At 44.6% G+C, this 27,462-nt stretch overlaps 1 long non-coding RNA gene across 1 annotated transcript in view; it reads right to left on the reverse strand.

Moving 5' to 3' along the window:
- The window catches only part of LOC117513101, a 26,103-nt gene extending 660 nt beyond the window's left edge, over window positions 1-25,443 (reverse strand). Inside the window, exons 1-3 of the long non-coding RNA XR_004561458.1 lie at window positions 25,253-25,443; window positions 182-253; window positions 1-75 (exon numbers count right to left, since the gene is read on the reverse strand). The exon at window positions 1-75 is cut by the window's left edge and continues 660 nt beyond it. This is a non-coding gene — a long non-coding RNA (uncharacterized LOC117513101). The remainder of the gene's footprint in view (window positions 76-181; window positions 254-25,252) is intronic.
- Window positions 25,444-27,462: the final 2,019 nt, after the last annotated feature.

Here is a 27,462-nt window from a genome sequence, read left to right on the forward strand (position 1 = left end):
CGTGCACACTCGTCCAGTAGATAAGACAGCAAAGACCTGAGACTAGTCTGGACCATCTTTTTCCTCTGTTTGACTCTGAAAAACAAAGATCAGTTTTAATAATAATAACCAAAAAAAAAAAAAAAAAATCCACCACTGCTGAATATCCAGTAAAATAAACGTCCACCTGACAGTGACTCACTGACGGAGATTTACTGAGCTGGTCTGTTGTGACTGCAGAACTTGTTGCTCCTAAGAGGTATTTTGGTACATGCTGAGGAAGAAAACAAAAATCCTTCATCAGTCTTTCAGGAAACTTGATTTCATTTTGTGACCTGACCAAACAGTGCTGTTGGACCTCATCAGTGGGCTTTGTTGAAACTGAACTCAGCTATTGTTTGCAAATGAATCTGCAAGTAGTTCAAAGTATTTGTGCACTGCAGCCGTGCATATTCATAGATGGTGTACAGCACTGCAGGAAATGTGGGTAAGTCCCATATTACTGTCTTGCACACAATTTGTGAACCACATGAATCTTTATTCAATCTATGAATCTGGTTTTAATCATTTGAAACAAGTGAACAAGTTGTGCATTTTATGTACAGTCCATTCGGAAAGTATCCTCAGCGCTTCACTTTTTCCACTTTTTTTTTATGTAACAGTCTGATTTCACAATGGAATGAAATTCATTTTTTTTCCCCTCAAAATTCTACACACAATGCCCCATAATGACAATGTGAAGGGGGGGGGGGAGTATGCCCATCCAATCTACATGTGTTTTGGGTGGAGAATGCGGTCTTGCCCCACGTGAAGGAGTTCAAGTACCTCGGGGTCTTGTTCACAAGTGAGGTGACAATGGAGCACGAGACTGGCCAGAGAATCGGCACAGCAGGGGCAGTATTGTATTAGCTCTGCCATATTGTTGTGACAAAAAGGGAGCTGAGCCAAAAGGTGAAGCTCTCAATCTACTGGTTAATCTTTGTTCCTACTCTCACCTATGGTCATGAGGGTTGGGTCATAACTGAAAGAACTAGATTGTGGATACAAGTTGCCCGAAACTGGCTTCCTTAGGAGGGTGGCTGGTGTCTCCCTTAGAGATAGGGTGAGAAGCTCAGTCATTTGTGAGGAGCTCAGAGTAGAGCCACTACTCCTTCACAATGAAAGGAGCCAGTTAAGGTGGTTCGGGCATCTGGTAAGGATGCCCTCTAGGTACCTCTCTAGGGAGGTGTCCCAGGCATGTCCATCTGGGAGGGGACCCCAGGGAAGACCCAGGACTAAGTGGAGAGATTATATCTCCACAGTGGCCTGGGAACGCCTCAGGATCCACCAGTCAGAGGTGGTCAATGTGGCCTGAGAAAGGAAAGTCTGGGGTCCCCTGCTGGAGCTGTTGCCCCTGTGACCTGATAAAAGTTCACAGCCTTTACCATGAAGCTTAAAAATGAGCTCAGGTGCATCCTGTTTCCACTGATCATCCTTGAGATGTTTCTATAGCTTAATTGGAGTCCACCTCGAGTAAATTCAGTTGATTGGACATGATTTGGAAAGACACACACCTGTCGACATAAAAAGTCCAACAGTCCAACAGACAGTCAGAGCACAAACCAAGCATGAAGTCAAAGGAATTGTCTGTAGATCTCAGAGACAGGATTGTCTTGAGGCACAAATCTGGGGAAGCGTATAAAAACATTTCTGCTGCCTTGAAGGTCTAAATGAGCACCATCCATAAAAGGAAGATGTTTGGATCCACCAGAACTCTTCCTAGAGTTGGCCCCCATCTAAACTGAGTGATCGGGGGAGAAAGGCCTTACTCGGGGAGGTGATCAAGAACCCGATGTCACTCTGTCAGAGCTCCAGCATTCTTCTGTGGAGAGAGGAGAACCTTCCGGAAGCAATTTGGATGGTGGATTGTCTGCAGCAATCCACCAATCAGGCCTGTATGGTAAAGTGGCCAGACGGAAGCCACTCCTTAGTAAAAGGCACATGGCAGCCCACCTGGAGTTTGCCAAAAGGCACCTGAAAGACTCTCAGACAAGGAGAAACAACATTCTCTGGGCTGATGAGCCAAAGATTGAACTCTTTGGCGTCATGTTTGGGGAAACCAGGCACCATCCCTACAGTGAAGCATGGTGGTGGCAGCATCATGCTGTGGGGATGTTTTTCAGCAGCAGGAACTGGGAGACTAGTCAGGATTGAGGGAAGAGACAGGAGAACCTTCCGGAAGCAATCTGGATGGTGGATTGTGTGCAGCAATCCACCGGTGTCATGTTTGGAGGAAACCAGGCACCATCCCTACAATGAAGCATGGTGGTGGCACCATCATGCTGTGGGGATGTTTTTTTAATGGGAGACTAGTTAGGATTGGGGAAAAAAATGAATGCAGCAATGTACAGAGACATCCTGGATGAAAACCTGCTCCAGAGCGCTCTTGACCTCAGACTGGGGAGACGGTTCATCTTTCAGCAGGACAATGACCCTAAACACACAGCCAAGATATCAAAGGAGTGTCTTCAGGACAAGACAAGTCTGTGAATGTCCTTGAGTGGTCCAGCCAGAGCCCAGACCTGAATCTGACTGAACATCTCTGGAGAGATCTGAAAATGTCTGTGCACCGACACTCCCCATCCAACCTGATGGAGCTTGAGAGGTGCTGCAAAGAGGAATGGACCAAACTACCCAAAGATAGGTGCACCAAGCTTGTGATATCATATTCAAGAAGACTTGAGGCTGGAATTGCTGCCAAAGGAGCATCAACAAAGTATTGAGCAAAAGGTTTGAATATTTATGTACATGTGATTTCTTACTTATTTATTTTTAACAAATTTTCATAAATCTCAAAAAAGCTTTTTTCACATTGTTTTTATGGGGTATTGTGCATAGAATTTTGTGGAAAAAAAAATTTAATTTCACCCATTTTGGAATAAGGCTGCAACATAACAAAATGTAGAAAACGTTAAGCACTGTGAATACTTTCCTTATTTTATACAGTTTGCATCATAAACATTTTATTACAAGACCAACATGGGCTTTTTTTTTTGGCCTTTGCCCTTTTTATCCTCACTATTGCAGTAAGGTCTTATGTGCCGTTGTACCCTCATACTTGACTTGACTATGAGGCCATGTACACAGAGCTGCAGGTACATGGTTTTGACCTGAAACTCCTAAGGTACAAAAGCACAAGATGTATGTAAAAACCAAACAAAACGCTGCACAAGATCAATCAATCAATTTTATTTATATAGCGCCAAATCACAACAAACAGTTGCCCCAAGGCGCTTTATATTGTAAGACAAGGCCATACAATAATTACGGAAAAACCCCAACGGTCAAAACGACCCCCTGTGAGCAAGCACTTGGCGACAGTGGGAAGGAAAAACTCCCTTTTAATAGGAAGAAACCTCCAGCAGAACCAGGCTCAGGGAGGGGCAGTCTTCTGCTGGGACTGGTTGGGGCTGAGGGAGAGAACCAGGAAAAAGACATGCTGTGGAGGGGAGCAGAGATCAATCACTAATGATCGTTACTGTGAGTTTCTCTGTGAATTTTCAGACCTTTTGTCTGACTTAGTGCTTAGCTCAGATAAGATAATTATAGTGGGCGATTTTAACATCCACACAGATGCTGAGAATGACAGCCTCAACACTGCATTTAATCTATTATTAGACTCTATTGGCTTTGCTCAAAAAGTAAATGAGTCCACCCACCACTTTAATCATATCTTAGATCTTGTTCTGACTTATGGTATGGAAATAGAAGACTTAACAGTATTCCCTGAAAACTCCCTTCTGTCTGATCATTTCTTAATAACATTTACATTTACTCTGATGGACTACCCAGCAGTGGGGAATAAGTTTCATTACACTAGAAGTCTTTCAGAAAGCGCTGTAACTAGGTTTAAGGATATGATTCCTTCTTTATGTTCTCTAATGCCATATACCAACACAGTGCAGAGTAGCTACCTAAACTCTGTAAGTGAGATAGAGTATCTCGTCAATAGTTTTACATCCTCATTGAAGACAACTTTGGATGCTGTAGCTCCTCTAAAAAAGAGAGCTTTAAATCAGAAGTGCCTGACTCCGTGGTATAACTCACAAACTCGTAGCTTAAAGCAGATAACCCGTAAGTTGGAGAGGAAATGGTGTCTCACTAATTTAGAAGATCTTCACTTAGCCTGGAAAAAGAGTCTGTTGCTCTATAAAAAAGCCCTCCGTAAAGCTAGGACATCTTTCTACTCATCACTAATTGAAGAAAATAAGAACAACCCCAGGTTTCTTTTCAGCACTGTAGCCAGGCTGACAAAGAGTCAGAGCTCTATTGAGCTGAGTATTCCATTAACTTTAACTAGTAATGACTTCATGACTTTCTTTGCTAACAAAATTTTAACTATTAGAGAAAAAATTACTCATAACCATCCCAAAGACGTATCGTTATCTTTGGCTGCTTTCAGTGATGCCAGTATTTGGTTAGACTCTTTCTCTCCGATTGTTCTGTCTGAGTTATTTTCATTAGTTACTTCATCCAAACCATCAACATGTTTATTAGACCCCATTCCTACCAGGCTGCTCAAGGAAGCCCTACCATTATTTAATGCTTCGATCTTAAATATGATCAATCTATCTTTGTTAGTTGGCTATGTACCACAGGCTTTTAAGGTGGCAGTAATTAAACCATTACTTAAAAAGCCATCACTTGACCCAGCTATCTTAGCTAATTATAGGCCAATCTCCAACCTTCCTTTTCTCTCAAAAATTCTTGAAAGGGTAGTTGTAAAACAGCTAACTGATCATCTGCAGAGGAATGGTCTGTTTGAAGAGTTTCAGTCAGGTTTTAGAATTCATCATAGTACAGAAACAGCATTAGTGAAGGTTACAAATGATCTTCTTATGGCCTCGGACAGTGGACTCATCTCTGTGCTTATTCTGTTAGACCTCAGTGCTGCTTTTGATACTGTTGACCATAAAATTTTATTACAGAGATTAGAGCATGCCATAGGTATTAAAGGCACTGCGCTGCGGTGGTTTGAATCATATTTGTCTAATAGATTACAATTTGTTCATGTAAATGGGGAATCTTCTTCACAGACTAAAGTTAATTATGGAGTTCCACAAGGTTCTGTGCTAGGACCAATTTTATTCACTTTATACATGCTTCCCTTAGGCAGTATTATTAGACGGTATTGCTTAAATTTTCATTGTTACGCAGATGATACCCAGCTTTATCTATCCATGAAGCCAGAGGACACACACCAATTAGCTAAACTGCAGGATTGTCTTACAGACATAAAGACATGGATGACCTCTAATTTCCTGCTTTTAAACTCAGATAAAACTGAAGTTATTGTACTTGGCCCCACAAATCTTAGAAACATGGTGTCTAACCAGATCCTTACTCTGGATGGCATTACCCTGACCTCTAGTAATACTATGAGAAATCTTGGAGTCATTTTTGATCAGGATATGTCATTCAAAGCGCATATTAAACAAATATGTAGGACTGCTTTTTTGCATTTACGCAATATCTCTAAAATCAGATAGGTCTTGTCTCAGAGTGATGCTGAAAAACTAATTCATGCATTTATTTCCTCTAGGCTGGACTATTGTAATTCATTATTATCAGGTTGTCCTAAAAGTTCCCTAAAAAGCCTTCAGTTAATTCAAAATGCTGCAGCTAGAGTACTGACGGGGACTAGAAGGAGAGAGCATATCTCACCCATATTGGCCTCTCTTCATTGGCTTCCTGTTAATTCTAGAATAAAATTTAAAATTCTTCTTCTTACTTATAAGGTTTTGAATAATCAGGTCCCTTCTTATCTTAGGGACCTCGTAGTACCATATCACCCCAATAGAGCGCTTCGCTCTCAGACTGCAGGCTTACTTGTAGTTCCTAGGGTTTGTAAGAGTAGAATGGGAGGCAGAGCCTTCAGCTTTCAGGCTCCTCTCCTGTGGAACCAGCTCCCAATTCAGATCAGGGAGACAGACACCCTCTCTACTTTTAAGATTAGGCTTAAAACTTTCCTTTTTGCTAAAGCTTATAGTTAGGGCTGGATCAGGTGACCCTGAACCATCCCTTAGTTATGCTGCTATAGACGTAGACTGCTGGGGGGTTCCCATGATGCACTGTTTCTTTCTCTTTTTGCTCTGTATGCACCACTCTGCATTTAATCATTAGTGATCAATCTCTGCTCCCCTCCACAGCATGTCTTTTTCCTGGTTCTCTCCCTCAGCCCCAACCAGTCCCAGCAGAAGACTGCCCCTCCCTGAGCCTGGTTCTGCTGGAGGTTTCTTCCTGTTAAAAGGGAGTTTTTCCTTCCCACTGTAGCCAAGTGCTTGCTCACAGGGGGTCGTTTTGACCGTTGGGGTTTTACATAATTATTGTATGGCCTTGCCTTACAATATAAAGCGCCTTGGGGCAACTGTTTGTTGTGATTTGGCGCTATATAAAAAAATTGATTGATTGAATTGATTGATTAAACATTGAATCGATGTGTAACTTTGCAAAAACAATGTCAGACTCTGTAGTTTTCTCTGCGCCCCTCCCCAATCGGACCGGGAGTGACATGTTTAGCCGCATGTTCTCCTTGAATTGCTGTTTGTTGTGATTTGGAGCTATATAAAAAAAATTGATTGATTGATTAAATGCAGAGTGGTGCATACAGAGCAAAAGGAGAAAGAAACACTCAGTGCATCATGGGAACCACCCCAGCAGTGTAAGTCTATACCAGCATAACTAAGGGATGGGTCAGGGTCACCTGATCCAGCCCTAACTATAAGCTTTAGCAAAAAGGAAAGTTTTAAGCTTAAGTTTTAAGCTTAATATGGGTGAGATATGCTCACGTCGGCAGTAATGACACCCGGTTACGCCAATCGGAGGTCACTAAAATTAACATTAAATCGGTGTGTAACTTTGCAAAAACAATGTCGGACTCTGTAGTTTTCTCTGGGCCCCTCCCCAATCAGACCGGGAGTGACATGTTTAGCCGCATGTTCTCCTTGAATTGCTGGCTGTCTGAGTGGTGTCCAAAAAATGAGGTGGGCTTCATAGATAATTGGCAAAGCTTCTGGGGAAAACCTGGTCTTGTTAGGAGAGACGGCATCCATCCCACTTTGGATGGAGCAGCTCTCATTTCTAGAAATCTGGCTAATTTTCTTAAATCCTCCAAACCGTGACTATCCAGGGTTGGGACCAGGAAGCAGAGTTGTAGTCTTACACACCTCTCTGCAGCTTCTCTCCCCCTGCCATCCCCTCATTACCCCATCCCCGTAGAGACGGTGCCTGCTCCCAGACTACCAATAACCAGCAAAAATCTATTTAAGCATAAAAATTCAAAAAGAAAAAATAATATAGCACCTTCTACTGCACCACAGACTAAAACAGTTAAATGTGGTCTATTAAACATTAGGTCTCTCTCTTCTAAGTCCCTGTTGGTAAATGATATAATAATTGATCAACATATTGATTTATTCTGCCTAACAGAAACCTGGTTACAGCAGGATGAATATGTTAGTTTAAATGAGTCAACACCCCCGAGTCACACTAACTGTCAGAATGCTCGTAGCACGGGCCGGGGCGGTGGATTAGCAGCAATCTTCCATTCCAGCTTATTAATTAATCAAAAACCCAGACAGAGCTTTAATTCATTTGAAAGCTTGTCTCTTAGTCTTGTCCATCCAAATTGGAAGTCCCAAAAACCAGTTTTATTTGTTATTATCTATCGTCCACCTGGTCGTTACTGTGAGTTTCTCTGTGAATTTTCAGACCTTTTGTCTGACTTAGTGCTTAGCTCAGATAAGATAATTATAGTGGGCGATTTTAACATCCACACAGATGCTGAGAATGACAGCCTCAACACTGCATTTAATCTATTATTAGACTCTATTGGCTTTGCTCAAAAAGTAAATGAGTCCACCCACCACTTTAATCATATCTTAGATCTTGTTCTGACTTATGGTATGGAAATAGAAGACTTAACAGTATTCCCTGAAAACTCCCTTCTGTCTGATCATTTTTTAATAACATTTACATTTACTCTGATGGACTACCCAGCAGTAGGGAATAAGTTTCATTACACTAGAAGTCTTTCAGAAAGCGCTGTAACTAGGTTTAAGGATATGATTCCTTCTTTATGTTCTCTAATGCCATATAACAACACAGTGCAGAGTAGCTACCTAAACTCTGTAAGGGAGATAGAGTATCTCGTCAATAGTTTTACATCCTCATTGAAGACAACTTTGGATGCTGTAGCTCCTCTGAAAAAGAGAGCTTTAAATCAGAAGTGTCTGACTCCATGGTATAACTCTCAAACTCGTAGCTTAAAGCAGATAACCCGTAAGTTGGAGAGGAAATGGCGTCTCACTAATTTAGAAGATCTTCACTTAGCCTGGAAAAAGAGTCTGTTGCTCTATAAAAAAGCCCTCCGTAAAGCTAGGACATCTTTCTACTCATCACTAATTGAAGAAAATAAGAACAACCCCAGGTTTCTTTTCAGCACTGTAGCCAGGCTGACAAAGAGTCAGAGCTCTATTGAGCTGAGTATTCCATTATCTTTAACTAGTAATGAGTTCATGACTTTCTTTGCTAACAAAATTTTAACTATTAGAGAAAAAATTACTCATAACCATCCCAAAGACGTATCGTTATCTTTGGCTGCTTTCAGTGATGCCGGTATTTGGTTAGACTCTTTCTCTCCGATTGTTCTGTCTGAGTTATTTTCATTAGTTACTTCATCCAAACCATCAACATGTTTATTAGACCCCATTCCTACCAGGCTGCTCAAGGAAGCCCTACCATTATTTAATGCTTCGATCTTAAATATGATCAATCTATCTTTGTTAGTTGGCTATGTACCACAGGCTTTTAAGGTGGCAGTAATTAAACCATTACTTAAAAAGCCATCACTTGACCCAGCTATCTTAGCTAATTATAGGCCAATCTCCAACCTTCCTTTTCTCTCAAAAATTCTTGAAAGGGTAGTTGTAAAACAGCTAACTGATCATCTGCAGAGGAATGGTCTATTTGAAGAGTTTCAGTCAGGTTTTAGAATTCATCATAGTACAGAAACAGCATTAGTGAAGGTTACAAATGATCTTCTTATGGCCTCGGACAGTGGACTCATCTCTGTGCTTGTTCTGTTAGACCTCAGTGCTGCTTTTGATACTGTTGACCATAAAATTTTATTACAGAGATTAGAGCATGCCATAGGTATTAAAGGCACTGCGCTGCGGTGGTTTGAATCATATTTGTCTAATAGATTACAATTTGTTCATGTAAATGGGGAATCTTCTTCACAGACTAAAGTTAATTATGGAGTTCCACAAGGTTCTGTGCTAGGACCAATTTTATTCACTTTATATATGCTTCCCTTAGGCAGTATTATTAGACGGTATTGCTTAAATTTTCATTGTTACGCAGATGATACCCAGCTTTATCTATCCATGAAGCCAGAGGACACACACCAATTAGCTAAACTGCAGGATTGTCTTACAGACATAAAGACATGGATGACCTCTAATTTCCTGCTTTTAAACTCAGATAAAACTGAAGTTATTGTTCTTGGCCCCACAAATCTTAGAAACATGGTGTCTAACCAGATCCTTACTCTGGATGGCATTACCCTGACCTCTAGTAATACTGTGAGAAATCTTGGAGTCATTTTTGATCAGGATATGTCATTCAAAGCGCATATTAAACAAATATGTAGGACTGCTTTTTTGCATTTACGCAATATCTCTAAAATCAGAAAGGTCTTGTCTCAGAGTGATGCTGAAAAACTAATTCATGCATTTATTTCCTCTAGGCTGGACTATTGTAATTCATTATTATCAGGTTGTCCTAAAAGTTCCCTAAAAAGCCTTCAGTTAATTCAAAATGCTGCAGCTAGAGTGCTGACGGGGACTAGAAGGAGAGAGCATATCTCACCCATATTGGCCTCTCTTCATTGGCTTCCTGTTAATTCTAGAATAGAATTTAAAATTCTTCTTCTTACTTATAAGGTTTTGAATAATCAGGTCCCATCTTATCTTAGGGACCTCGTAGTACCATATCACCCCAATAGAGCGCTTCGCTCTCAGACTGCAGGCTTACTTGTAGTTCCTAGGGTTTGTAAGAGTAGAATGGGAGGCAGAGCCTTCAGCTTTCAGGCTCCTCTCCTGTGGAACCAGCTCCCAATTCAGATCAGGGAGACAGACACCCTCTCTACTTTTAAGATTAGGCTTAAAACTTTCCTTTTTGCTAAAGCTTATAGTTAGGGCTGGATCAGGTGACCCTGAACCATCCCTTAGTTATGCTGCTATAGACGTAGACTGCTGGGGGGTTCCCATGATGCACTTTCTTTCTCTTTTTGCTCTGTATGCACCACTCTGCATTTAATCATTAGTGATCGATCTCTGCTCCCCTCCACAGCATGTCTTTTTCCTGGTTCTCTCCCTCAGCCCCAACCAGTCCCAGCAGAAGACTGCCCCTCCCTGAGCCTGGTTCTGCTGGAGGTTTCTTCCTGTTAAAAGGGAGTTTTTCCTTCCCACTGTAGCCAAGTGCTTGCTCACAGGGGGTCGTTTTGACCGTTGGGGTTTTACATCATTATTGTATGGCCTTGCCTTACAATATAAAGCGCCTTGGGGCAACTGTTTGTTGTGATTTGGCGCTATATAAAAAAAAATTGATTGAATTGATTGATTGATTGATAGTCCCCGTCAGTACTCTAGCTGCAGCATTTTGAATTAACTGAAGGCTTTTTAGGGAACTTTTAGGACAACCTGATAATAATGAATTACAATAGTCCAGCCTAGAGGAAATAAATGCATGAATTAGTTTTTCAGCATCACTCTGAGACAAGATCTTTCTAATTTTAGAGATATTGCGTAAATGCAAAAAAGCAGTCCTACATATTTGTTTAATATGCGCTTTGAATGACATATCCTGATCAAAAATGACTCCAAGATTTCTCACAGTATTACTAGAGGTCAGGGTAATGCCATCCAGAGTAAGGATCTGGTTAGACACCATGTTTCTAAGATTTGTGGGGCCAAGTACAATAACTTCAGTTTTATCTGAGTTTAAAAGCAGGAAATTAGAGGTCATCCATGTCTTTATGTCTGTAAGACAATCCTGCAGTTTAGCTAATTGGTGTGTGTCCTCTGGCTTCATGGATAGATAAAGCTGGGTATCATCTGCGTAACAATGAAAATTTAAGCAATGCCGTCTAATAATACTGCCTAAGGGAAGCATGTATAAAGTGAATAAAATTGGTCCTAGCACAGAACCTTGTGGAACTCCATAATTAACCTTAGTCTGTGAAGAAGATTCCCCATTTACATGAACAAATTGTAATCTATTAGATAAATATGATTCAAACCACCACAGCGCAGTGCCTATAATACCTATGGCATGCTCTAATCTCTGTAATAAAATTTTATGGTCAACAGTATCAAAAGCAGCACTGAGGTCTAACAGAACAAGCACAGAGATGAGTCCACTGTCCGAGGCCATAAGAAGATCATTTGTAACCTTCACTAATGCTGTTTCTGTACTATGATGAATTCTAAAACCTGACTGAAACTCTTCAAATAAACCATTCCTCTGCAGATGATCAGTTAGCTGTTTTACAACTACCCTTTCAAGAATTTTTGAGAGAAAAGGAAGGTTGGAGATTGGCCTATAATTAGCTAAGATAGCTGGGTCAAGTGATGGCTTTTTAAGTAATGGTTTAATTACTGCCAACTTAAAAGCCTGTGGTACATAGCCAACTAACAAAGATAGATTGATCATATTTAAGATCGAAGCATTAAATAATGGTAGGGCTTCCTTGAGCAGCCTGGTAGGAATGGGGTCTAATAAACATGTTGATGGTTTGGATGAAGTAACTAATGAAAATAACTCAGACAGAACAATCGGAGAGAAAGAGTCTAACCAAATACTGGCATCACTGAAAGCAGCCAAAGAAAACGATACGTCTTTGGGATGGTTATGAGTAATTTTTTTCTCTAATAGTTAAAATTTTGTTAGCAAAGAAAGTCATGAAGTCATTACTAGTTAAAGTTAATGGAATACTCAGCTCAATAGAGCTCTGACTCTTTGTCAGCCTGGCTACAGTGCTGAAAAGAAACCTGGGGTTGTTCTTATTTTCTTCAATTAGTGATGAGTAGAAAGATGTCCTAGCTTTACGGAGGGCTTTTTTATAGAGCAACAGACTCTTTTTCCAGGCTAAGTGAAGATCTTCTAAATTAGTGAGACGCCATTTCCTCTCCAACTTACGGGTTATCTGCTTTAAGCTACGAGTTTGTGAGTTATACCACGGAGTCAGGCACTTCTGATTTAAAGCTCTCTTTTTTAGAGGAGCTACAGCATCCAAAGTTGTCTTCAATGAGGATGTAAAACTATTGACGAGATACTCTATCTCACTTACAGAGTTTAGGTAGCTACTCTGCACTGTGTTGGTATATGGCATTAGAGAACATAAAGAAGGAATCATATCCTTAAACCTAGTTACAGCGCTTTCTGAAAGACTTCTAGTGTAATGAAACTTATTCCCCACTGCTGGGTAGTCCATCAGAGTAAATGTAAATGTTATTAAGAAATGATCAGACAGAAGGGAGTTTTCAGGGAATACTGTTAAGTCTTCTATTTCCATACCATAAGTCAGAACAAGATCTAAGATATGATTAAAGTGGTGGGTGGACTCATTTACTTTTTGAGCAAAGCCAATAGAGTCTAATAATAGATTAAATGCAGTGTTGAGGCTGTCATTCTCAGCATCTGTGTGGATGTTAAAATCGCCCACTATAATTATCTTATCTGAGCTAAGCACTAAGTCAGACAAAAGGTCTGAAAATTCACAGAGAAACTCACAGTAACGACCAGGTGGACGATAGATAATAACAAATAAAACTGGTTTTTGGGACTTCCAATTTGGATGGACAAGACTAAGAGTCAAGCTTTCAAATGAATTAAAGCTCTGTCTGGGTTTTTGATTAATTAATAAGCTGGAATGGAAGATTGCTGCTAATCCTCCGCCTCGGCCCGTGCTACGAGCATTCTGACAGTTAGTGTGACTCGGGGGTGTTGACTCATTTAAACTAACATATTCATCCTGCTGTAACCAGGTTTCTGTTAGGCAGAATAAATCAATATGTTGATCAATTATTATATCATTTACCAACAGGGACTTAGAAGAGAGAGACCTAATGTTTAATAGACCACATTTAACTGTTTTAGTCTGTGGTGCAGTTGAAGGTGCTATATTATTTTTTCTTTTTGAATTTTTATGCTTAAATAGATTTTTGCTGGTTATTGGTAGTCTGGGAGCAGGCAACGTCTCTACGGGGATGGGGTAATGAGGGGATGGCAGGGGGAGAGAAGCTGCAGAGAGGTGTGTAAGACTACAACTCTGCTTCCTGGTCCCAACCCTGGATAGTCACGGTTTGGAGGATTTAAGAAAATTGGCCAAATTTCTAGAAATGAAAACTGCTCCATCCAAAGTGGGATGGATGCCGTCTCTCCTAACAAGACCAGGTTTTCCCCAGAAGCTTTGCCAATTATCTATGAAGCCCACCTCATTTTTTGGACACCACTCAGACAGCCAGCAATTCAAGGAGAACATGCGGCTAAACATGTCACTCCCGGTCTGATTGGGGAGGGGCCCAGAGAAAACTACAGAGTCCGACATTGTTTTTGCAAAGTTACACACCGATTTAATGTTAATTTTAGTGACCTCCGATTGGCGTAACCGGGTGTCATTACTGCCGACGTGAATTACAATCTTACCAAATTTACGCTTAGCCTTAGCCAGCAGTTTCAAATTTCCTTCAATGTCGCCTGCTCTGGCCCCCGGAAGACAATTGACTATGGTTGCTGGTGTCGCTAACTTCACATTTCGTAAAACAGAGTCGCCAATAACCAGAGTTTGATCCTCGGCGGGTGTGTCGTCGAGTGGGGAAAAATGGTTAGAGATGTGAACGGGTTGGCAGTGTACACGGGGCTTCTGTTTAGGGCTACGCTTCCTCCTCACAGTCACCCAGTCAGCCTGCTTTCCCGGCTGCTCGGGATCTGCCAGGGGGTAACTAACGGCGGCTAAGCTACCTTGGTCCGCACCGACTACAGGGGCCTGGCTAGCTGTAGAATTTTCCACGGTGCGGAGCCGAGTCTCCAATTCGCCCAGCCTGGCCTCCAAAGCTACAAATAAGCTACACTTATTACAAGTACCGTTACTGCTAAAGGAGGCTGAGGAATAACTAAACATTTCACACCCAGAGCAGAAAAGTGCGGGAGAGACAGGAGAAGCCGCCATGCTAAATCGGCTAAGAGCTAGTAGCTACGCTAAGCTAGCGGATTCCTAAAAACACGCAAAGTGAATAATGTGTAAATAATTTAGAGGTGATTCAGCAGAAGGAGTGCTTTAGTTAAGGCACGTAAAGATTACACTGGGAAACAAATCGTAATCTAGATAACTAGATCAATCTAACTGCGCAGATTAAACAGCTAACAGATACAGAAAAACACCGCTGTGCTCCGGAACAGGAAGTGATACAATACCCGCAGTGAGAGCCAACCACCAGTAGATGAAAAAAAGTCCCTTATAGTTACAGAAAGTAGTCTGGTAACAGCAGCCAGCTGACAGTTACATTTGGGTTTTGCCGGTTAGAATTTCTGTGTCACTTTGTTTTTACACATCTTCTGGATCTCATCTCGAAAGTGAGTTGTCCACATTAATGTCAGCTCCCTCACTGTGCATCTTCTGCAGCATACAGACTGAAAACCAAATCAGTACACTAATAATGTGTCGGCAGGATGGGACACATTTGTGTTACACTGCCAGTAGAGATGGTTGTGTCTTTGGACCACCTGCTCTGTGGCACAGATGTAGCACACACTGTTCACAGAGTGACAACTCTCATATCTACAGTTGTGGTTAGAGGTTTACATACACTCATCATGAGCATGAATGTCATAGTAATTTTTGGCTTTTAATGATGTCTTTGAACTGTTCATTTGTCAGGGTGGAATGACTGTACAGCATACGTGGTGGCTTTGTGGTTACCACTCTTACTTCACAGCAAGAAGGTCGTGGGATTGCTTAGCGCCTGGAGTGTGAAGTTTGCATGTTCTCCCCGTGTCTGTGGGGGAACTCTGATTTCCTTCCACAATCAAAAACAATATGCTTATTTAGGGTCTGTTCCTTTCTGCCCCTGACCAGGCAGCGTCTCTACATCTGGAGTTTGTTGTGAAAGTGTAGGAACACGGACCCACAACAGGGGGCGCAAATGAACGGACAATGGAGGAGTCAAATAACACTGTTTTTACTGTTGTGAAACAGGCACAACAAACACAACCGATTACAATATTGAGACTGAGTTCAATTACAACGGTGTCGTGTGGGCAGGCTCGACGATAGGAGACGTCTGTCCAAGTCGAACCGGAACCAACCCGATTTCCTCTGCCACCGAACCCCGGGAATACTGGAGCCGCCAAGTCCCGAATTCCCAGGTGGCCACTGCCTCCGCTCGTCGGATCCGGTACTGCTGGCAAGGAACAGAAACAGTCAGGTGTGGATGCGGCTGCACCCAGCAACACGGAGGGTGGAGAGTCCACCTCCACCTCTCGTCAACAACAATCAAGAAGTGTAGGAAGGTGAGTACGTATCCAAATGTTGTCCGGTAGTCAGCTGTCCTACAAATAATCAACAAGAATTACAACTATAGTCACACGTATGTTTGGGCGGAGATTGTTACCTCTTTGATAAGGCGATATCTCGGCAAATGAGGTGGAGATGCCGTCCTGCTGATATACCTCCCTGTTGATTGGAATCAGCTGTCTCCAGTGATGGGTGACAGCTGTCATCCTGGCTGCTCCTGTAAGGTGGCAGCGCCCTCCGGTGCCTGGAGCCCGCACTCCAGGCAGGGCGCCCTCTAGTGGTGGTGGGCCAGCAGTACCTCCTCTTCAGCGGCCCACACAACAGGACCCCCCCCTCAACGGGCGCCTCCTGGCGCACGACCGGGTTTGTCTGGGTGGCGACGGTAGAAGTCGGCCAGGAGGGCCGGGTCCAGGATGAAGCCCTTCTTCACCCAGGAGCGTTCTTCGGGGCAGTACCCTTCCCAGTCCACCAGATACTGAAAACCCCGGCCCATCCGTCGGACGTTGAGGAGCCGGCGCACGGTCCAAGCCGGCTCTCCGTCGATGATCCGGGCAGGAGGTGGTGCCGGACCCGGAGTGCAGAGGGGTGAGGTGTGATGAGGTTTGATCCTGGAGACGTGGAATACTGGATGAATCCGCAGTGAGGCCGGAAGCTGGAGCCTCACTGCGGCGGGATTGATGACCTTGAGAATCTTGTACGGACCAATGTATCGTTCTTGTAGTTTTGGGGAGTCCACTTGTAGGGGAATGTCCTCGGTGGACAACCACACTTCCTGCCCAGGACGATACGTGGGAGCCGGGGCCCGCCGCCGGTCTGCATGGTTCTTCGCCCTCGTCCGGGCCCTTAACAAAGCAGAACGGGCGGCACACCACACCCGACGGCACTTCCGCAGGTGGGCCTGGACCGAGGGCACACCGACCTCTCCCTCAACCACCGGAAACAACGGGGGTTGATACCCCAAGCACACCTCAAAAGGGGAGAGGCCGGTGGCTGATGACACTTGACTGTTGTGGGCGTACTCGATCCAGGCCAGGTGGGTACTCCAGGCCGTCGGGTGCGCGGCTGTCACACAGCGTAGGGTCTGCTCCATTTCTTGGTTGGCCCGTTCTGCTTGTCCGTTGGTCTGGGGGTGATACCCGGACGAGAGACTGACCGTGGCCCCCAGTTCCCGGCAAAAGCTCCTCCAAACGTGCGAGGAGAACTGGGGACCGCGATCGGAGACGATGTCTGATGGTATCCCATGCAGACGGACGACGTGGTGGACTAGGAGGTCCGCTGCTTCCGGGGCGTTGGTAGCTTCGGGGGGGCCACGAAGTGGGCCGCCTTGGAGAATCGGTCCACTATCGTGAGGATGACGGTGTTTCCCTGGGACGGCGGGAGACCCGTGACAAAATCCAGGCCGATGTGGGACCAGGGGCGATGAGGAACGGGCAGCGGCTGTAGCAAACCCGAGGTTTTGCGGTGATCGGCCTTGCCCCTGGCGCAGGTGGTACAGGCCTGGATGTAACCCCGGACGTCGGCCTCTAGGGACGCCCACCAGAAGCGCTGCCGGACGACTGCCACGGTCCTACGCACCCCAGGATGGCAGGAGAGCTTAGAACCATGACAGAAGTCCAGGACTGCAGCCCTAGCTTCTGGTGGGACGTAGAGTTTGTTCTTCGGTCCGGTTCCGGGGTCCGGGTCTCGTGTCAGGGACTCCCGGACAGTCTTCTCCACGTCCCAGGTGAGGGCGGCCACGATAGCGGACTCCGGGATGATGGGATCCGGGGGATCCGACGACTCCGTTTTGACCTCATCTTCATGTACCCGGGACAAAGCATCCGATCTTTGATTTTTGGTCCCGGGACGGTAGGTGATCCGGAAGTCAAAACGGCCGAAGAACAGTGACCAGCAGGTTTGCCTGGGATTCAGCCGCTTGGCGGTCCTGATATACTCCAGGTTCCGGTGGTCAGTGAAAACCGTGAATGGCACGGACGTTCCCTCCAACAGATGTCTCCACTCCTCAAGAGCCTCTTTCACCGCAAGGAGCTCTCGATTGCCGACGTCATAGTTCCGTTCGGCTGGGGTCAACCTGCGGGAAAAATAGGCACACGGGTGAAGGACCTTATCGGTCTTCCCGCTCTGGGACAACACGGCTCCTATCCCTGAGTCCGAGGCGTCCACTTCAACCACTAACTGGCGACTAGGATCGGGCTGCACCAAGACAGGTGCAGACGAGAAGCGCCGTTTCAACTCCTTGAACGCGGCTTCGCAACGACCCGACCAGGTGAAGGGGACTTTTGGTGAGGTCAGGGCTGTCAGGGGGCTAACTACCTGGCTATAGCCCTTAATGAACCTCCTGTAGAAATTAGCAAAGCCTAGGAACTGTTGCAACTTCCTACGGCTTGTGGGTTGGGGCCAGTCTCTCACCGCCGCAACCTTGGCCAGATCAGGAGCGACGGAGTTGGAGGAGATAATGAACCCCAAGAAGGACAAAGACGTGCGGTGGAACTCACACTTCTCGCCCTTCACAAACAGCCGGTTCTCCAACAACCGCTGCAGGATCTGACGTACATGCTGGACATGGGTCTCAGGGTCCGGAGAAAAGATGAGTATATCGTCTAGATATACGAAGACGAACCGGTGCAGGAAATCCCGCAAGACATCATTAACCAACGCTTGGAATGTTGCGGGAGCGTTTGTGAGACCGAACGGCATGACCAGGTACTCAAAGTGACCTAAGGGGGTGTTAAATGCCGTCTTCCACTCGTCTCCCTTCCGGATCCGAACCAGGTGGTACGCATTTCTAAGATCGAGCTTGGTGAAAACTTGGGCTCCATGCAGGGGTGTGAACACTGAATCCAACAGGGGTAACGGGTATCGGTTGCGAACCGTGATCTCGTTCAGCCCCCTATAATCAATGCATGGACGAAGTCCGCCGTCTTTTTTACCCACAAAAAAGAAACCTGCGCCCATTGGGGAGGTGGAATTCCGGATCAACCCGGCAGCTAACGAGTCCCGGATGTAGGTCTCCATTGATTCGCGCTCAGGCCGTGAGAGGTTGTACAGCCTACTGGACGGGAACTCACTGCCCAGAACCAAATCAATGGCACAATCATACGGACGGTGGGGGGGAAGAGTGAGAGCCAGATCCTTGCTGAACACGTCAACAAGGTCGTGGTACTCCACCGGCACCGTCCCCAGATTGGGCGGGACTCTGACCTCCTCCTTAGCTCGGGAGCCGGGAGGAACCGAGGAACCTAGACACACCCGATGGCAGGTCTCGCTCCACTGCACCACTACCCCGGACGGCCAATCAATCCGGGGATTGTGCTTCAACATCCAGGGAAATCCTAAAACCACACGGGAGGTGGCCTGGGTCACAAAAAACTCGATCACCTCCCGGTGATTTCCTGACACCACCAGAGTTACAGGTGGTGTCTTATGCGTGATCGGAGGGAGTAGGGAGCCATCTAGTGCCCGAACCTGAACAGGCGAGGTAAGCGCCACCAGGGGGAGCCCTATCTCCCTGGCCCATCTGCTGTCCAACAGATTCCCCTCAGAGCCCGTGTCCACCAGTGCTGGGGCCTTCAGGGTTGAGTCCTCATAAAGGATCGTAACTGGGAGTCATGTGGCAATGTGGGTGTGTCCCACGTGAATGTCTCGGCCCACCCCTAGCCCAGTCTCTAGGGGCGGGCGTTGGTGTTTAACCGCTCGGGGCAGTCTCTCATATGGTGCTCTGTGGCACCACAAACAAAACAAGCGCCGTGGGCCCGTCTCCTTTGTGCATCTGGTGCCCTAAATGTTGCCCTACTCATGTCCATAGCTTCGTCAGCAGGGGGAGCTGTGGTCCCACGGAGCGCAGGGGCCGTGGAGCGTGGGGAAGGCGGAGCGCGGTCGGAACCGGAAGGGAGAGGGACAGCGCGTGCCCGGCCACGCCCTTCGTCTCGTTCCCGCCGACGTTCTTCTAACCGGTTGTCTAACCGTATGACAAGATCGATGAGCCCATCTAAATCCCGCGGTTCGTCCTTAGCCACCAGGTGCTTCTTAAGAACCAAAGACAGTCCGTTTACAAAGGCGGCGCGGAGCGCAGTGCTATTCCAGCCGGACCTCGCAGCCGCGATGCGGAAGTCGACTGCATAGGCAGCTGCGCTCCGACGCCCCTGTCTCATTGACAGTAGCACGGTTGAAGCGGTTTCGCCTCTATTAGGGTGACCGAACACGGTTCTGAGCTCCCTTACAAACCCATCATATGTCAGAAGGAGCCGTGAATTCTGCTCCCAGAGCGCTGTAGCCCAAGCGCGTGCCTCACCGCGAAGCAGGTTTATTACATAAGCTACTTTGCTAGCATCAGTCGCGTACATGACGGGACGCTGTGCGAAGACGAGCGAGCACTGCATAAGAAAATCAGCGCACGTCTCCACACAGCCTCCGTACGGCTCTGGGGGGCTTATGTAAGCTTCAGGGGAAGGTGGGTGGGGTCGTTGAACGACCAGTGGAACATCGCTGTTACGCACAGGGTCGACGGGAGGGAGAGCCGCAGCGGCGCCCGGGGGGCGCGCTTCCACTTGTGCGGCGAGAGCCTCCACCCTGCGGTTCAGGAGGACGTTCTGCTCGGTCATTAAATCCATCCGAGTCGTGAAAGCGGTGAGGATCCGCTGCAACTCACCGATCACCCCTCCCGAGGACGCCTGCGCGTCCTGGTCTTCCATTGGCCGTTCAACAGCCGGTTGACGCCCCTCGGGATCCATGACGTTGGCCGAGATATCCTGTTGTGAAAGTGTAGGAACACGGACCCACAACAGGGGGCGCAAATGAACGGACAATGGAGGAGTCAAATAACACTGTTTTTACTGTTGTGAAACAGGCACAACAAACACAACCGATTACAATATTGAGACTGAGTTCAATTACAACGGTGTCGTGTGGGCAGGCTTGACGATAGGAGACGTCTGTCCAAGTCGAACCGGAACCAACCCGATTTCCTCTGCCACCGAACCCCGGGAATACTGGAGCCGCCAAGTCCCGAATTCCCAGGTGGCCACTGCCTCCGCTCGTCGGATCCGGTACTGCTGGCAAGGAACAGAAACAGTCAGGTGTGGATGCGGCTGCACCCAGCAACACGGAGGGTGGAGAGTCCACCTCCACCTCTCGTCAACAACAATCAAGAAGTGTAGGAAGGTGAGTACGTATCCAAATGTTGTCCGGTAGTCAGCTGTCCTACAAATAATCAACAAGAATTACAACTATAGTCACACGTATGTTTGGGCGGAGATTGTTACCTCTTTGATAAGGCGATATCTCGGCAAATGAGGTGGAGATGCCGTCCTGCTGATATACCTCCCTGTTGATTGGAATCAGCTGTCTCCAGTGATGGGTGACAGCTGTCATCCTGGCTGCTCCTGTAAGGCGGCAGCACCCTCCGGTGCCTGGAGCCCGCACTCCAGGCAGGGCGCCCTCTAGTGGTGGTGGGCCAGCAGTACCTCCTCTTCAGCGGCCCACACAACAGAGTTGATCCCTGGATGTCGGGCCGCGGCTGCCCACGCTTCCTAGCAGTTGGATTGCGTCTAACTGTAATTAGGACGGGTTAAATGCAGAGGACAGATTTCATTGTATGAATGTACAATGACAATAAAGGCCCTCATTACTCTTACATCATTAATGATTTAAAAAACAAACAAACACTTCTCTAATCCACACAAGGTCAACAGTATACATACAGGCTGATTATACACATACACTCACTTAAATGTTTCAAGAGGTGGTACTGAAGGTTCTACAATGTCTTTCATCAACTCCTCATTAGTGATCATGATTGACATCATAAATAGGATGCGTTTGACAGCCGTCACTGGATTGACCAATACCCGGAACAATGGGAAAGTCAAAGGAACTCAGTGAAAATCTAAGAAGAATTGTAGAGTTACACAAGTTGGGAAGGTCTCTTGGAGCCATTTCTTAATGACTTCTGATTCTAAGGTCATCAGTTCAAACAACTTTACATAAGTACAAGGATGTGTCTCCACTTTGCCAAGGTCTAGAAGAAATCCCAAACTGTCATGCTCTGGAGCTGTTTTGCTGCCAGTGGTACTGGTGCACTGCAGAAAGTGGATGGAAATAATGAAAAAGGAGTATAACCTCCAAATTCTTCAACGTGATCTCAATTCAACAACTAGATGGGTGAAACTTGGCCATAACTGGGTGTTCCAACAGGACAATGATCCCAAACACACACCAGGGTGTATGTATATATTTGAGCCTGTATGTATAATTTTGACCCTGAGTGGATTACAGAAGATCCAAGATTAATTCAAATTTGTGCACCTGCTTCTTGTTTTCTAAGGTCATGAAGACCTTAGACCTGTGTCTCATCTGCCATTTCTGTCTAAGGTTTTAGAAAAGGTTGTCTTTTTAGAGTTACAATCATTTTAGAAGACAATCACATTCTTGAAAAATTCCAATCTGGGTTTAGATCGTGACACAGCACTGAGTCAGCACTTTTAAAAGTTCATAATGACATCACTTTGTCGGTGGATGCAGGGAATCCTGCTGTGCTGGTTCTGTTGGACTTCACAGCAGCCTTTGATACTGTGGATCACACAGTACTTGTTTCCTGGTTAGAACATTTGATTGGCATTCATGGTACTGTACTTAAGTGGTTTAGCTCATATTTGGCTGAAAGGAGCTTTTCTGTCATGATTGGGGACCTCTCCTCATTAACTGCTCCTCTGTGCTGTGGAGTGCCGCAGGGTTCTGTCCTTGGGCCTATTATATTTTCTTTGTACATTCTGCCATTGGGGTCAATTATAACCCAGCACAACCTGTCCTTTCATTGTTATGCAGATGATCTACAAATCTGTCTGCCTGTAAGGACTAATGGGAGTGATGCTTTGTTATTTAATTGTATTCGTGATGTAAAGCAGTGGCTGTCCCAAAACTTCCTTTACCTGAATGATGGTAAAACGGAGATCATGGTGTTTGAGCGCTCTGGCATACCAAATGTGGTAACACCAAACTTTGGTGCTTTGGCTAATTATGTAAAACTAGCTGTGAAGAATTTGTTTGTGATATTTGACAGCTGTTTGAGGTTCGATCAACAGATAAATTCTGTTGTCAAAGCTAGTTTTTTCCCACTTCACCTTTTGGCTAAAATAAAGCACTTTCTCAGTAGACGTGATCTTATTCATGCTTTCATCAGCTCCAGACTTGATTATTGTAATGCACTTTATTCGGGCATTAATCAGTCGTCTCTTGCACGTCTCCAGTTGGTGCAGAATGCTGCTGCTCGTCTTTTGACAAACACTTTTAGATGTGAGCATATTACACCCGTCCTGTACTCACTCCACTGGCTTCCAGTTCGTTTTAGAATTGATTTTAAAATTTTAATGTTTGTTTTTAAAGCTGTTTACGGCCTTGCACCTCCCTACTTGTCTGAAATTTTAACTTTGCGCACCTACAGTAGGACATTACGGGCGTCTGGCCAGCTTTCGCGGTAGCCGGCCCCAGACTGTGGAATGAGCTACCTCTTGAGTTATGTACTATTCCTGACCCAGCACTTTTTAAATCTAAGGTAAAGACTTATTTATTTAAACTGGCTTTTAACACTTAGTGGGGAGGTGACATGTTCTGTTATTTTTATGTTCTTTTTTATGTGTTGTTTTAAAATTTTATTTTATATGTTTTTTTTGTAAATTTGTGTTTTAATGTTAAGCACTTTGGACACCAGTCGGTGCTGTAAAGTGCTTTATAAATAAATGTTGATTGGTTGACTGATTGACTGATGAATGATGTCTGCGGTACAATCATTCCACTGTGGTAAAAGAACAGTTCAAAGACATCATTAAAAACCCAAAATGACCATGAGATTCATACCTATGATGAGTGTATGTGAGCGTCCAACCACAAGTGTATAAAGCCACAAAGCCAGCAGATTAATTAAGTCAGCAGAACTGCACACTTGAGTTGTTTATAAATGCAGAGATAAAAGGCGAAGTTCTTCATCAGCAGATATGGTGTCAGACGAAGAAAGACTGGAGCTTGGGTGTGTGCACCAACAGTCACTGACCTGAGTTCACAGGGAAGTGCAAGTGACGACTCGCAATCAATCGGAATGATGAGGAAATCCTAATAACAGCTTAGACCACAGTCACTGGCAGATATCTGACAAATAACTGATTTATTTCCACATTGGAGAGTATCCTAATCAGTGTGATCTTTTAATTTTAGTTTTTTATCCCAAGACCAGCCAAGCCCAGACTGCTGCTGTTGTTTGTTTGCTTTTTAAATCCTTACTGAACACTAGTGATGGCCCATTAATTGGCTTGAATGCATATACAAGATCATGGCACTCGTAGTCACTGTTGCATTTCCATATCACTTTGCGTGAGATAACAACTGTTAACACTCAACACTAAACTAAATGGACTGCATTTATATAGCGCTTTTCCACCTGCATCAGACACTCAACACTAAACTACTCCCAAACTGTTAAAACAACACTGGTCAACACGATTTTTCTTGCATGGACTTTTTCAACAGATTTTGGGTCATTTGGTGATGCTGAATCCTAATCTGGTGTTAGTTTTTGCCAATCACATCATGTTTTTGAGATATGAAAACACATTTCTCATATCAAGCATCGAAGCAAAAGCTTCAGTCTCGCACACCTCTTCGGCGCCATGAACGATATTACGGCTCTTTGTTCACACTTGTGAACCTGGTTTAAAAAAACTATGCTTTTGAAGCTGGTTTTGTGCACAATTAGTGGCATCAAACTCGTAAGTAAATGAGCAACTTTTGCATAATCCATCAATACGGACCACGCAGATTGCAAAAAATGTGATGTGATAGAGGAAATCTGAGCTCAGATTCAGATTCAGCACCTCAAAATTACCCTAAATTCTCAAAGTCCATGCAAGAATTTTTTTTCTGACCAGTGCAATAGCAACTGGAGGACTACGTGTAACAGTGTGTAATGTAACAATTAATAGCTTTGGGTTCTATAAACGGTGATAAGACTAATCTCAATTTTGTTAATGTGGGTAAAGGGCAGGTACACGTCACTTCCGGTGAAGTGGCGAATCCGAAGGTGAGAATTCGTACTTCCGTGACTGGCGGCCCAATGAAAACTCGCTCGGGCTGCACTGATTGTCTATTGAAATCAACTGGTTTTGTTTTGTCTCTTAACTTGCTTCTAACAGCCATCTGATATCACTCATTGCCTGGAACTGTGAGATTTACACACCAAGCTGACCTGGAATGAACCATTGTACATTACATTGACTTTATTGATGAGTCTGACCCTTTGAAAAGTGACAAAATTACATGTATTTGTACCGATTCTGGCAATGTTTTCACTGCCCAAAAACAGCCACCAGAAGGCGCTGGGTAATTTCCGTCCACAACCATTTAAATATTTTGTACTTCACACTGCGAATATACCTATGCTAATCATTTGTAATTCTAGTCTTCCTATGGTCATACAGCATTTAAAACAAAAATAATTTCATTTCTTTTGACATACCATAAATAAACTGCAAAAGTAATAGCATTTCCCTATAAACATGCAATGTTTATGTTACATTGTTATGTACACTCACAAATCATAATGAAATTACAGTTTGACAGATTTTCACGTTTATACTAATAATTTGATCCTGTGTGTAATGTTGGACTGACCCAGGGAGTGTTGGGGGTACGAACTCCACTCCTGCTGGCTCTGCTCTGGATTCTTTGGCTGCGTCGCTGCCTGTTGTAACTGCTGGGTTGATTTACAGCACAGGGTCGAAGACGGCTGGTGGCAGACGGAATTTCACCTGCCTCAGTTAGAAGGTCTGTTAGCTTTCCATCGCTGAGCTCCTCCTCTGCATTGGAGCTGCCTGAACAGGTGCAATTTAACAAAGAACTGACGTATAACCCCGTTTCATTACACATTCAAGAATAACTGCCAATATAGTGAGAATTTATGGTTAACTGGTGCCACTAATACACAATGGCATAGAGACTATAAACAGAGGGAAAGGTTTGATTGGCAGTACGGTGCATCCAATTTAATTTCAAGTTAATTTCAATGTATTAATTTATATAGCGCCATCTCACGACACAGTCGCCCCAAGGCGCGTCACATAACACACAATTTATGACAACACAAAGTAATTTAAAATCAAAAAGGCACAATAAAAAAGGTAAAACACAGTAAAATAAAAAGAAATTACAAAGCAAACATAAAAACAGAATAGATTAATGATGAGACAGTCTAAAAAAGTGGGTCTTCAGTCTTGATTTAAAAGTATCCACCGTGTCAGACTGCCTAATAACTACTCTTGGCAAAAGGCACCTGAAGGACTCTCAGACCATGAGAACCAAAATTCTCTGGTCTGATGAGCCAAAGACTGAACTCTTTGGTGTCATGTTTGGGGAAACCAGGTACCATCCCTACAGTGAAGCATGGTGGTGGCAGCATCATGCTGTGGGGATGTTTTTCAGCAGCAGGAACTGGGAGACTAGTCAGGATTTGGTAGATCGTTCCAGAGAGCAGGGCCACAGTGGGAGAAGGCTCTATACCCCACAGACTTTTAATTCACCCTTGGAACCACAGAAGCCCTACACCCTGTGAACACAAGGCCCGCACAGGTACGTAGGGCTTAACCAAATCCGCCAGGTAGGAAGGAGCCAGTCCATGACCATTTTTATAGACCAGCAACAGGACTTTAAAATACGATCTGGCAGAAACCGGAAACCAATGAAGGGACGCCAGAATGGCTGTAATGTGGTCAAATTTTCTTTGTGTCAAAGGTTTGGCAGCAGTATACTGCACTAATTGAAAGACCCCAAATGCTAGACTGCAGCAGACCAGAATATAAAACTTAAAATAATCCAATCTGGAAGAAATAAATGCATGTATCAAAGTCTCAGCATCAGCCATAGACAGGATGGGACGAATCCTCGCTATGTTTCGCAGATGGAAGAAGGTAGTCCTTGTAATATCTGTAATGTGGGGGCCAAAGGATAATGTAGGATCAAAAACTACCCCAAGATTTTTCATTGTCCGTATGATGTATAACACACGAACCCAAAAGTCAGTGCCAACAGGTCAAATTGATGCCCGACGTCTGGCTGGACCAAGAACCATCATTTCAGTCTTATCAGAATTTAAGAGTAGGAAGTTACTAGACAACCAACTCTCACAGATACAAGGCAATAATATGAGAAAAGCAAGGGCCTAACACAGACCCCTGTGAAACCCCAATTTCATTTCACCAAGGACAGAGGTAGTGTTATTATACACAACACAATGAGAACAACTGGACAAGTATGATGTTAACCAAGCAGAAAGTATCAGAATCCAGAAAGTATTCACAGCGCTTCACTTTTTCCACATTTTGCTATGATAGAGCCTTATTCCAAAATGGATGAAATTCATTAATTCTTCAAATTCTACACACAATAACCCATAATGACAATGTGAAAAAGTTTTTTAGGAGATTTTTGCAAATTTTTTAAGCTCAAAACTGAGCTCAGGTGCCTCCTGTTTCCACTGATCATCCTTGAGATGTTTCTACAGCTAAAGTGGAGTCCACTTGAGGTAAATTCTGTTGATTGGACATGATTTGGAAAGACACACACCTGTCTACATATAAGGTCCCACAGTTGACAGTCAGAGCACAAACCAAGCATGAAGTCAAAGGAATTGTCTGTTGACCTCAGAGACAGGATTGTCTCGAGGCACAAATCTGGGGAAGGGTACAGAAACATTTCTGCTGCTTTGAAAGTCCCAATGAGCACAGTGGCCTCCATAATCCGTTGATGGACCCACCAGGACTCTTCCTAGAGCTAAACTGAGCAATCAGGGATAAGGACCTTAGTCAGGAAGGTGACCAAGAACCCAG

This window comes from Thalassophryne amazonica, chromosome 6, assembly GCF_902500255.1.
Source record: "Thalassophryne amazonica chromosome 6, fThaAma1.1, whole genome shotgun sequence".
NCBI classification, from domain to species: Eukaryota; Metazoa; Chordata; class Actinopteri; order Batrachoidiformes; family Batrachoididae; genus Thalassophryne; species Thalassophryne amazonica.